This window comes from Geotrypetes seraphini, chromosome 1 (genome assembly GCF_902459505.1).
Source record: "Geotrypetes seraphini chromosome 1, aGeoSer1.1, whole genome shotgun sequence".
NCBI classification, from domain to species: Eukaryota; Metazoa; Chordata; class Amphibia; order Gymnophiona; family Dermophiidae; genus Geotrypetes; species Geotrypetes seraphini.
This window is the reverse complement of record NC_047084.1, coordinates 321,558,327-321,569,016: the sequence shown is the minus strand read 5'-3', so window position 1 is coordinate 321,569,016 and position 10,690 is coordinate 321,558,327.

The following is a 10,690-nucleotide window of genomic DNA, read 5'->3' as shown; positions in this document are numbered from 1 at the left end:
ACCTGCCTCAGTTCAGCCTCCAGATCCTGGTCGATTTCTTCCGTTTGTCCAGGTGGGCGATAGTACAGACCCAATTTTATGTCTGCTCCAGTTCCTCCTGGTAGCTTAACCCATAGTGATTCCAAGTCGTCCGCCCTTACTGTTGTTTCCTTCCTGGTTGAAGGTATGGAATCTTTTATATATAGCGCTATTCCTCCACCCTTTTTGTGTGACCTATCTCTCCTGTAGAGTTTGAATCCTGGTAAAGCCACATCCCATTCATTGTCATCAGTCCACCATGTTTCTGTGACTCCAATTATGTCTAGGCCCTTTTTGCTGGCTAGGATTTCCAGCTCTCCCATTTTAGCCCTTAGGCTCCTAGCATTAGTGTATAGGCAAAGTAAGTCCCGTTTGTTCGCCTTTCTTGCTGTTTTTCCTCGTGGTTTGGCGCTCCTGGCCCCCTCGTGAGTTGCCAGACCCCAAACCTCGTCTCGGTCATCCTCCTCCTGTGGAGTGTCTGTTTCGTCCTCAGCCTGTTCCCCTGTTTTTGGTTGTCCCTCTGGATTCCGTTGTTCTCTATTAGTGCTGCTTGCCAGTTTTATTTGTGCACAAGACCCCTGCAATTCTCCCTTAGGTCCTTTTTCAAAAAGTTCCCACTCAGACCTGAGCCCTCTTTTACAGTGTCCTTGCTCAATATCTTTGGCCCGGGTCCCCTGCATTGCGTCCTAAGGTTCTTTTTCCAAAAGTTCCCTCTCAGTCCCGATCCCTTTCACTTTTGCTAAAACCATTAGAATCTTGTTCCAAGGAAAAAAGGACGACCAGTTTTTTCTGGAAAGATAACAAAAAAGTGCTTTGCATAGCATTTGTAGAGTGAAATCTTTGGCTCGTGAAGGCTGTCATATGATCAAGAAGGCTTTTAATGCCCTGGTGCACACACAGCTTTGCTTAATATAGAAATATCAACCAAAAATCTTTGATTAATTTTCATTACTTGCTGAATACCAGAGGCCGTTGCAAAGTTCTCAGATCAACCAAGAAGAGAATGATGTGGAGCCATGAAATTTACAAGTTATTCCACACTTTTCTTTGCCGCTTTTTGTTTCAATGATGTGAAATGAAGCCCTTCAAGAAAAGTGTGAAATAACTTGTAAATATCATGGCTCCACATCGTTCTCTTCTTGATTGGGCTGAGAACTTTTCAGTGACCCCTTGTACAATTTGCACAGCAGAAAGTTCACAAAAACTGACAGCCAGTCTTTCAACAACATACACCAGAAAAGAAATTAAAAACTCCTTATGCTGAACCTTGTCGGCTTAGAATGTAATGTCACATTTTCATTCACTATAATGGTTTTGCATTTGACACAGAATGGGAGTCCCAACTGCTGCTTTGATGTAAAAGATTAGGTTCTCCATTCTGGCACCAGAAAAATAAAAAAAGCAATGTATCTATGTGGAGACACCTCATTAGAAAAATTTTAAAAGCACATTAAAATGCTACCTGTACAAAGACGCATTTGAGTCATAGATAGAATAATTCATCTATCATTAATCCCAGGCTCAAATACCTAATTTTAACCAGACCTTATGTATAGGTCACAACCTCCCCTATCCTCTTTTTAGGCTTAGCCATATTTTTAAAACATTCTTCATTACTCTCCTGATGTTGTTTTTTCCTAAATGTACTTTTATTTTCCTTAAAGATTGTAGTTCACCCTTCTTCTCTTTTGTATCGCTAATTACTTGTGTACATATATTGTATATTTATGTGTACAAATTGTTTTATTTTGTCTCCCAATTTTAAATTGTCATACACATTGAAGTATTTGATATTGCATGTACAACAAACTTTTAATAAACTTGAAACTTGAAACCTATCAGAAAGAGGGTGATTGAGAAGGATTTAGCCACATGTCTTTATCAGTATTAGCCCAAGGTAAGTTAAACTCAAGTACAGTAGTTATTTTCCTGTGCCTGGAGTGCTTACAATCTAAGGGGCCCTTTTACTAAGGCTTAGCATGCACTAACGGAATTAACGTGCACTAAATGCTAAGAAGAGAACGAGAGGGCACTCGCTAAAGTTAGAAGGGAAAAGATTCCATACAAACGTAAGGAAGTTCTTCTTCACCCAGAGAGTGGTAGAAATTTGGAACGCTCTTCCAGAGGCTGTTATAGGGGAAAATACCCTCCAGGGATTCAAGACATAGTTGGATAATTTCCTACTGGAACAGAACATACGCAAGAAAGGCTAGACTCAAATAGGGCACTGGTCTTTGACCTAAGGGCCGCCGTGTGAGCGGACTGCTGGGCACGATGGATCACTTATGTTCTTAAGCCCATAAGCTTAAAATGGACTTCTTAGCATTTAGCTCACTACTTCTGTTAACCCTTTCAGGACCATAAGGATCGTAGGCCAATTTTTGTGGTTTTGACGACATTTTTATGGTAAAAAGGGCTTGCAGATGTCAAAAAATTGATTTTTTTTGTGAAATATCATTATTTTTATTTAAAAAATCACACTTCTGGCTTATGGACAGTGTGGCAAGTGAATCTTCTCGTCAATCTGGCAACGATGCTAATGAATGAATGTCGGAACCAGTTTGTTTACATAAAGGCAGTATCATATGGAATCCGTACATATCAAATTTAGAACTGTAGACTATCCCAATCAAAATTTATAGGATTTTAAAGTTATGGGACAAATATGTCCCTTGGTCCTGAAAGGGTTAAGGCACACTAAGCTTTAGTAAAGGGCTCCTAAATCTAATCTAATCTAATATTTATGAGTCGCTCTGTACCTAACTAGGTTCAAGGTGACATACAAATCAATGAGAATACATCATGTATTGACGAACACGAAGGTTAAGTGGACAGTAATTAAGAGGGAGATAAATAGAATAAAGAGAGAATATAAAGGGAAATTTGGGGTGACACTGGAGGTACAGATAATATTGAGTGGAGTTATAATGTTTGTTGAAGATATTGAGCTTTCTGTCAGTTGTCAGTGGAATATATTTTTCCCAATGAGGCACTGGAGGTTAAGTAATTTGTTTAAGATCACAAGGAGCAGCAATGGGATTTGAACCCTTCTTGTTTGATTCTTAGCCAGGGTTCTAAATGTTAGGCTGCTCCTCTCAGGCCATTTGCATGGTTTATGTGGCTCTGTAACAGATACTTTTATACTGGAAAAAAAACCCTGGCCTTTTCTAATTATTGAACCTCGAAACACCAAATTCCATATCAGTTTTACAAAAGGTTTGAATAATAGTGTACATTGTTCTAAGAAAGCAGGTGTGACAGTTACAAACCCCCTAATTCTAAAAAGAATGCCAGAAATTGTATGTGCAATTTTGGTCAAGTACCCAAATTGAGGTGTAATTTAATTGAATAACAAGATAATTAAAACCAATAGCTGGCACTTTAAAAAGCAATTATTGGCATTAATTAGAACCAATTAAAGGATAACACCTAAATTTTATGCATGAGTCAACAAGGTAGCATGGAAATGAGCCAGGAACAGGTGGCTTAGTGGTTAAAGCTGCTGCTTCAGCACTCTGAGTTTGTGAGTTCAATCCCAGCCTGTTCCCTATGACTCCCCCTAGGTAAGTCACTTAACCCTCTTTTGCCCCAAGTGCCACAGTTGGGACAGATAGGGAAAATACATAAAAAATACCAGATTACTCTTTATTGTATTGTAAACTACTTTGGGTGAATCTCTTCATGAAAAGGTGGTCAATAAATCCCCCCCTCAAATAAATTACATGTGTAATTACAGAATTAAGGCTTCCATGCTAAATTTAGGCATGAGCATTTGTACCTTGCTTTCATTGGTGCAAATGGCTATGCCTCAATTTAGTCACGTTTCCCAGGCATTACTACTCATCGTTTCTATAGCTATGCTAACGCAGCACTGTATACTAAATATGTAAAAGATGGCCCCCTACTCAACAGAGCTTACAAAATAATCCCACTAGGTTTTGTTTTGTTTTTTGTACCTTGGTGTTGCTATGAAATGAAAAAAAAAAAAAAGAGACTGTGCTTGGAAAGAACCAACACTCAAGGACCACTGAGGAGCCAGAAAGAATGACTATTCCGTTAGTTGAAGGAGAACAAGTGGGGAGCGGGATAGAACACATCAACCTTGGGACAAACAATCTTTTATTTTCATAACTTTAAAATAAATACTAAACTAAACCTTAAGTTTATATACCGCATCATCTCCACGGAAGTGGAGCTCGACACGGTTTACAAAGCTTAAAAATATAGGAAGAGAGAGGATAAAGATTTACAAGGGCATATATAAAGAGGGGATGTAACAGGAGAAGAGATGTTATATGTTAGAGAAAAGCCAGGTTTTCAGTTGTTTTCAGAATAGTTGGAGGGAGCCCAGGTTCCGCAGCGGGATGGTGAGATCGTTCCAAAGGCCCGTGATTTTGGAGAAGAGGGATCTTCCCAGTTTGCCTGCGTGGAGGATTCCGTGTAGAGAGGGGAAGGATAGTTTATGTCTGTGGGCAGATCTGGTGGTAGCAGACGTCAGGGCGAGGAAGGATAGAGGGATTAGGGGTGGAAGGATGCCGTGAATGATCTTGAACGCCAGGCAGGAGCATTTGAAATGAATTCTGGAAAGTACTGGGAGCCAGTGAAGATTGGTAAGTGGTGGGGAGACGTGATCAAATTTGCGTTTAGCAAAAATCAGTTTGGCTGCAGTATTCTGGATAAGCTGGAGTCTGCGAAGACTTTTTTTTGTTAGGCATAAATAAATGGCATTACAGTAATCGAGTTTGGATAGGATAATGGATTGTACAAGGACGGTGAAATGTTTTTGGTGAAAATAGGATCTAACTCTCCTCAGCATGTGAAGGCTGAAAAAGCATGATTTTGCCAGGAAATTCAGGTGATCGCTGAGGGAGAGGGAGGAATCGATAGTGATGCCGAGGACCTTGCTTGAGAACTCAAGGTGCAGAGCAGGGCCTGTGGGTAGTGTGAAGAGGATGGGCAGGTGAAGTAATTTTGGGCCGAGCCAGAGTAATTTTGTTTTTGATTCATTTAATTTCATCTGTACAGAGAGGGACCAGGCGTGAAGTCTCATTATGCATGAAGTGATGTTCTCTTGGAGGTTTGTACGGTTCTGATTTGTTTCGAGGAGGATAAGGATATCGTCTGCATATATGTATATTGTTTCAAGGGAGCTTCAGGGAGGTCATATACATGTTGAAGAGAATAGGGGATAGGGGAGAACCCTGTGGGATACCACAGGAAGGTGTCCACGAAGCAGATTTGGAGCCTTTTGCGTTGACAATGTAGGAACGAGCGTGAAGGAAGTTTGAGAACCACTTTAGGACAAAGGAGTCTATTCCTATCTCAGAAAGTTGGTAAATTAGTATGTCATGGTGCACTACGTCGAAAGCCGCGGAGAGATCAAACTGTAGAAGAACGGCAAATTTGTTTCAAGCATGTAGTTGTTGCACCTTTGAAATTAAGGAAACTAGGAGGGACTCGGTGCTGAAATTGGGCCTAAATCCGTATTGGTAGTGCTGGAGAATGGAGAATACAGAAACACATGAATAGAAACATAGAAACATGATGGCAGATTTAAGGCCAAATGGCCCATCTAGTCTGCCCATCTGCAGTAACCATTATCTCTTTCTCTCTCCGAGAGATCCCACGTGCCTATCCCAGACACTCTTGAATTCAGACACAGTCTCTGTCTCTTCCACCTCTTCTGGGAGACTGTTCCATGCATCTACTACCCTTTCTGTATAAAAATATTTCTTTAGCTTACTCCGGAGCCTATCAACCTTAACTTCATCCTATGCCCTCTCATTGCAGAGTTTCCTTTCAAATGAAGGAGACTCGACCCATGCGCATTTACATTACGTAGGTATTTAAACGTCTCTATAGTATCTCCCGTCTCCTGTCTTTCCTCCAAAGCATACAGATTGAGATCTTGTCCCCATACGCTTTATGATGAAGACCACACACCATTTTAGTAGCCTTCCTCTGGACAGACTCCATCCTTTTTATATCTTTTTGAAGGTGCGGCCTCCAGAATGGTATGGCATTTGTATGAGGTCTCACCAGAGTCTTATACAGGGGCATCAGTACCTCCTTTTTCCTACTGGCCATACCTCTCGCTATGCAACCTAGCATCCTTCTAGCTTTTGCCGTCACCTTTTCAACCTGTCCCACTCTTCTGTTGTGTACATAAGTCCTATGATCGTAATGTCCTTGTATTGAAAGGATCCTGCCGATGATCTGACATGGTACATGTCGTGGCCTCCAGATAGAGGCCTGCCTCAGGGGTGTATCAAAAGGTCTTTAAAAAGACTGTTAATGTATACGAGGCTCGTAGAAAAGCTCAAGGACGAAAATCAATCGAACAGGGTACAATAGTCTTCCGCCAATCAGTTGAGTAGCAGGAGTTGAAAGTATGCCCCTGGAGTTCCTGCCCTGATGTAATCTACCACATGTGTCTGTTGGGCTCCAGTAAAAACAATGGCTGCTGCATAACACAAGCATGACCAAAAGGATATGCCCCTTTGGAATCTCTTCAATGCTGTCACTGTTCTATAAACTGTGCCTAAGTTTAAGCTCAGTTTATATAATAATGTTTTTTTCGGTGCCGATTTTTGGGGCGCCTTATATAGAATTTAGCCCCAAGTGCTTAAAATTGAATAGACATGAAGAACAGTTATATCTCACCTGCCACATTAGTAAGAGTCTGGCTGACAGGTCTCAGAGGCAGAAAGAAGCAGGATGGTACATGTTTTATGAAATAAAATGTGTGCTGAAACTGCACTAGACTATCTGCAGTGCCACAAAGGATCATTACAGCTCTTCCAGTTTCACCAGCCCTTCTCCCTGTGGGGCTTCTCCTGGGGATCCAGTCTGAAGAAAGCTAGCTGTGAGCTCCTGACAATCTGAAAAAATAAATAAAGAACACGGAGTAAAAAAGACAGGGGCTAGGATTTTCCTGGCTTTGATGAAGTGATTTAGACTGCCACTTCCCTGAGCTCAAACTAGAAAATTACAGGCCTGCCGAAGCTGACATGGAGTATAGGATGTTTCTTCACAGCATGGCAATTAGAGAGGAGGAAACAGCTTTAACAAGTGGGGATGTGCATGGTTTAGTTTCAGGCATTTTTTTTTGTTCACATCAAGTTTTGTTAATATATTTAAAATACATTACATATATTCAAATATATTAGATATAGACTTTAGCCTTGTTAAATTTGCAGGATAACGCACATTAAATCAATTTTACATGTAATAATCTTTTTAAGGCATGCTGGCAAACCAAATGCACGCTATCGAAAGTGTGTGCTCTGTAGTGAGCCAGGGAAGTACTGCACCATCAGAGTGGATTAACACCATACATCAGTGGTCTTCATTGCAAGGCCTGCAAGCCAATGGCAGCCTGCGAAGACCTTCTGGCCGGCTCATGCACCTAGCTGGAGTCCCTCTCACCCTGGCGAGATCCAGTGGTTGCTCACCGTTCTCGTTCCCACTGGTGCTGCTGTAACACTTGAATGAAGTAAACACGCTGCCTTCGGTGACCCGTAAGCTTTTCCTCTGCTACTGCTTCCCACATAGGCATAGGCGGTGCGCCACTCCCAGGCTATTCTGCTTCTCTACTAGGACTGGCCATAATATTTTAAGCTATCATATAGGCAGATATGTACTATTTCATTCACATCTTTGGGGAGTGGGTTAGTGACCACTGCAGGATTGTGTGTGTGTGTGTGTGTTTGGGGGGTGGGGGGGTCATGCCTTTATCTCGCCAGTGGTCATGAGGTCAGTTTGGGTACATTTTTGGCATTTAATCGTTGTTAAAACATGTCTAGCCCCAAACATCCAAACTGTGCCATGGACATTTTCTAAAATGTTGCAGAAAAACATCCAAATCATATACCTGCCCTACTCCCACCCAAGCCATGGCTCCAACACGCTCCCTTCAGATTTGGGCTTAGAGAATATTGAATTGGAAAAGTATGATGGGGAAAAAATGTGTAACTGCCCCTTTATGCCACTGTGCTATCAAGATTAGACCACTAGCCTCTATTTAGGGTTATATGAGGTTCAAGTTGTGTGCATACGGCTGTTCACATGATTTATGGACTAAATTGCTTTGATTCTGTAACTACCAGTAGTTTGATGAAAGCATTGCTTTGGCTTCCAGTATTTTATGGAGTGTATTTTTAATTGGTGATGTTGGGTTTTGAAACATTGTGTAGTTCTGCTCCTGCATACTTTTTGGAAGCTATTACATTGTTATGTACCTAATTGTGAGCCTATGTCAGCTACGATGGAACAACTGACTGTGCCTTTGAGGAGCCAGTCACGCTGTGTTTTTATTGCTAAGGCAGCACTGACATATGCTGGTCCTGCTAAATGGAATGGATTGCCGTTGAGATTGCACCTGTTTTGGGATTTTGGCAATTTTAAGAAACAATTGAAAGCATTTTTGTATGCTCAGGCATATTTATTATGGTGTTTGATCATCCTTATAAGGATGGAGGTATGAAGGATATATATATATATATATATATTGCTTTTTACTATACTATCGAATCCCTTACGCATACAAGAGCAAATCAAAAATTAAAGGCAATTGTTAAATTATGCGATAACCCGAACAGAGCTATTAAAATGCAATACATGTACTCATACATTGCCTGTTGGATATTTCATTCATGCAGAGCGGCACTCGACCTTTAGTTGTGTGGCAGCCACGAGGTCAGAAACAGGGACTCTGCATTGCACCATCAAAGAACAATGTGTAGGAGTGTGCTTTCTTTGAACAGAGGGAATGAGACCTGTGGAAATTCACCGTCAGATATTGACTCAGTATGGACATAGCACCATAAATCAACTAAAGGTTTATGAGTTGGAAGAACAGGTGTAACTGACGAATGTCATTCTGGTCACCCATCAACACTGCGCACACAAGAGCACGTTGACAGGGCGGCTGCCTTGATTAGAGAAGATCGACGGATAATGGTGTCTCAATTGGTTGCAAATTTGGATATCAGCCATGGATCTGCATTTGCCATTATGTATGATGACTTGGGATACTGGAAAATCTGCGCATGATGGGTTCCCAATCAGCTTACTGATCTGCACAAGCAACAGCGTGTGGAGGTTGGGACCTAGTTCCTGAGACGGTATGAAGAAAATCTGAATATCCTGCAGAGAATTGTCACTGGCGATGAGACAATGTGTGCATCACTATGACCCGGAGAGCAAAAGACAAAGCATGGTGAAGTAAAGGAAGCAATGCTCACCTGGCTTCAGGAGCAGCCGAAAAACTTCTTAACTGCAGGAATACGGAAGCTAGTTGATCGACACAACAAATGTGGAAAGACTGATATGTTCAATTGCTCACAGTTATTTCTATTAAAGCCGTTAAATGTATTTTGCCTTTACTTTTTTATTTACCCAGGGTTGTCCAGCGTTGATCCTCGAGGGTCGCAATCCAGTTGGGTTTCCAGGATTTCCCCAATGAATTTGATTAAGATCTCATCTGTAATCCTCTGTCCTGGGCTGCAGCTACCAATTGCATATCCATGGTATGCCCCAACCTGGAATACTGCGTCCAGCACTGGTCGCCATACTTAAAGAAGGACACGGTACTACTAGAAAGGGTCCAGAGAAGAGCAGCTAAAATGGTTAAGGGGCTGGAGGAGTTAGCGTACAGTGAGAGGTTAGAGAAACTGGGCCTCTTCTCCCTTGAAAAGAGGAGACTGAGAGGGGACATGATTGAAACGTTCAAGATAATGAAGGGAATAGACTTAGATAAAGACAGGTTGTTCACCCTCTCCAAGGCAGAGAGAACGAGAGGGCACTCTCTAAAGTTAAGAGGGGATAGATTCCGTACAAAGGTAAGGAAGTTCTTCTTCACCCAGAGAATGGTGGAAAAGTGGAACGCTCTTCTGGAGGCTGTTATAGGGGAAAACACCCTCCAGGGATTCAAGACAAAGTTAGACAAGTTCCTGCTGAACCAGAAAGTATGCAGGTAAGGCTAGACTCAGTCAGGGCACTGGTCTTTGACGTACGGGCTGCCACAGAAGCGGACTGCTGGGCACGATGGACCACTTGTCTGACCCAGCAGTGGCAATTCTTATGTTCTTAGGTTTAAATTCACTTCTCCTTAATCATGCACTGCTTCCATTGTATGGAAATAGATCTCATGCAAATTCACTGGGGAAATCTTGAAAACCAGACCTGGCAAAAGCTGAGGTTGGACGCCCATGTTCTAGTAGGATCCAGGGTCAGATTCCCCACTTAATGCTCCTCTACATCCTTTTTAGCTGAACTCCTATTTGAACCCCTGTAGGGAAAGAAAGATAGGGCTCCTTCCTTCATCTTAGGTTTTATGCTTCCTTCTAAAAACTCATAGTTTAATCCGCCTCCTACTTTTACTCTGTGACTGGCAACTCTTCTCTGGAACAGGGGACATCATGTTTTGTTAGCACCTGTTATGACATAAAATTCTGGCACCCTGCCACACGTGAATTAAAATACTTAAGAGGAAAGCAAGATGGACATTTTGGATAACATTGTATGACACACATGTACATTACATGGGTGAATAGAATTTGGAAGCATTCCTAGTACATTGGCTCCTTGAGATTGCTAAATTTCCCTTTGCCAACATCCAACTGGAATATGTGCAGGCCAGTGGTAGATAAAACAGTTATCAGGCATGGTT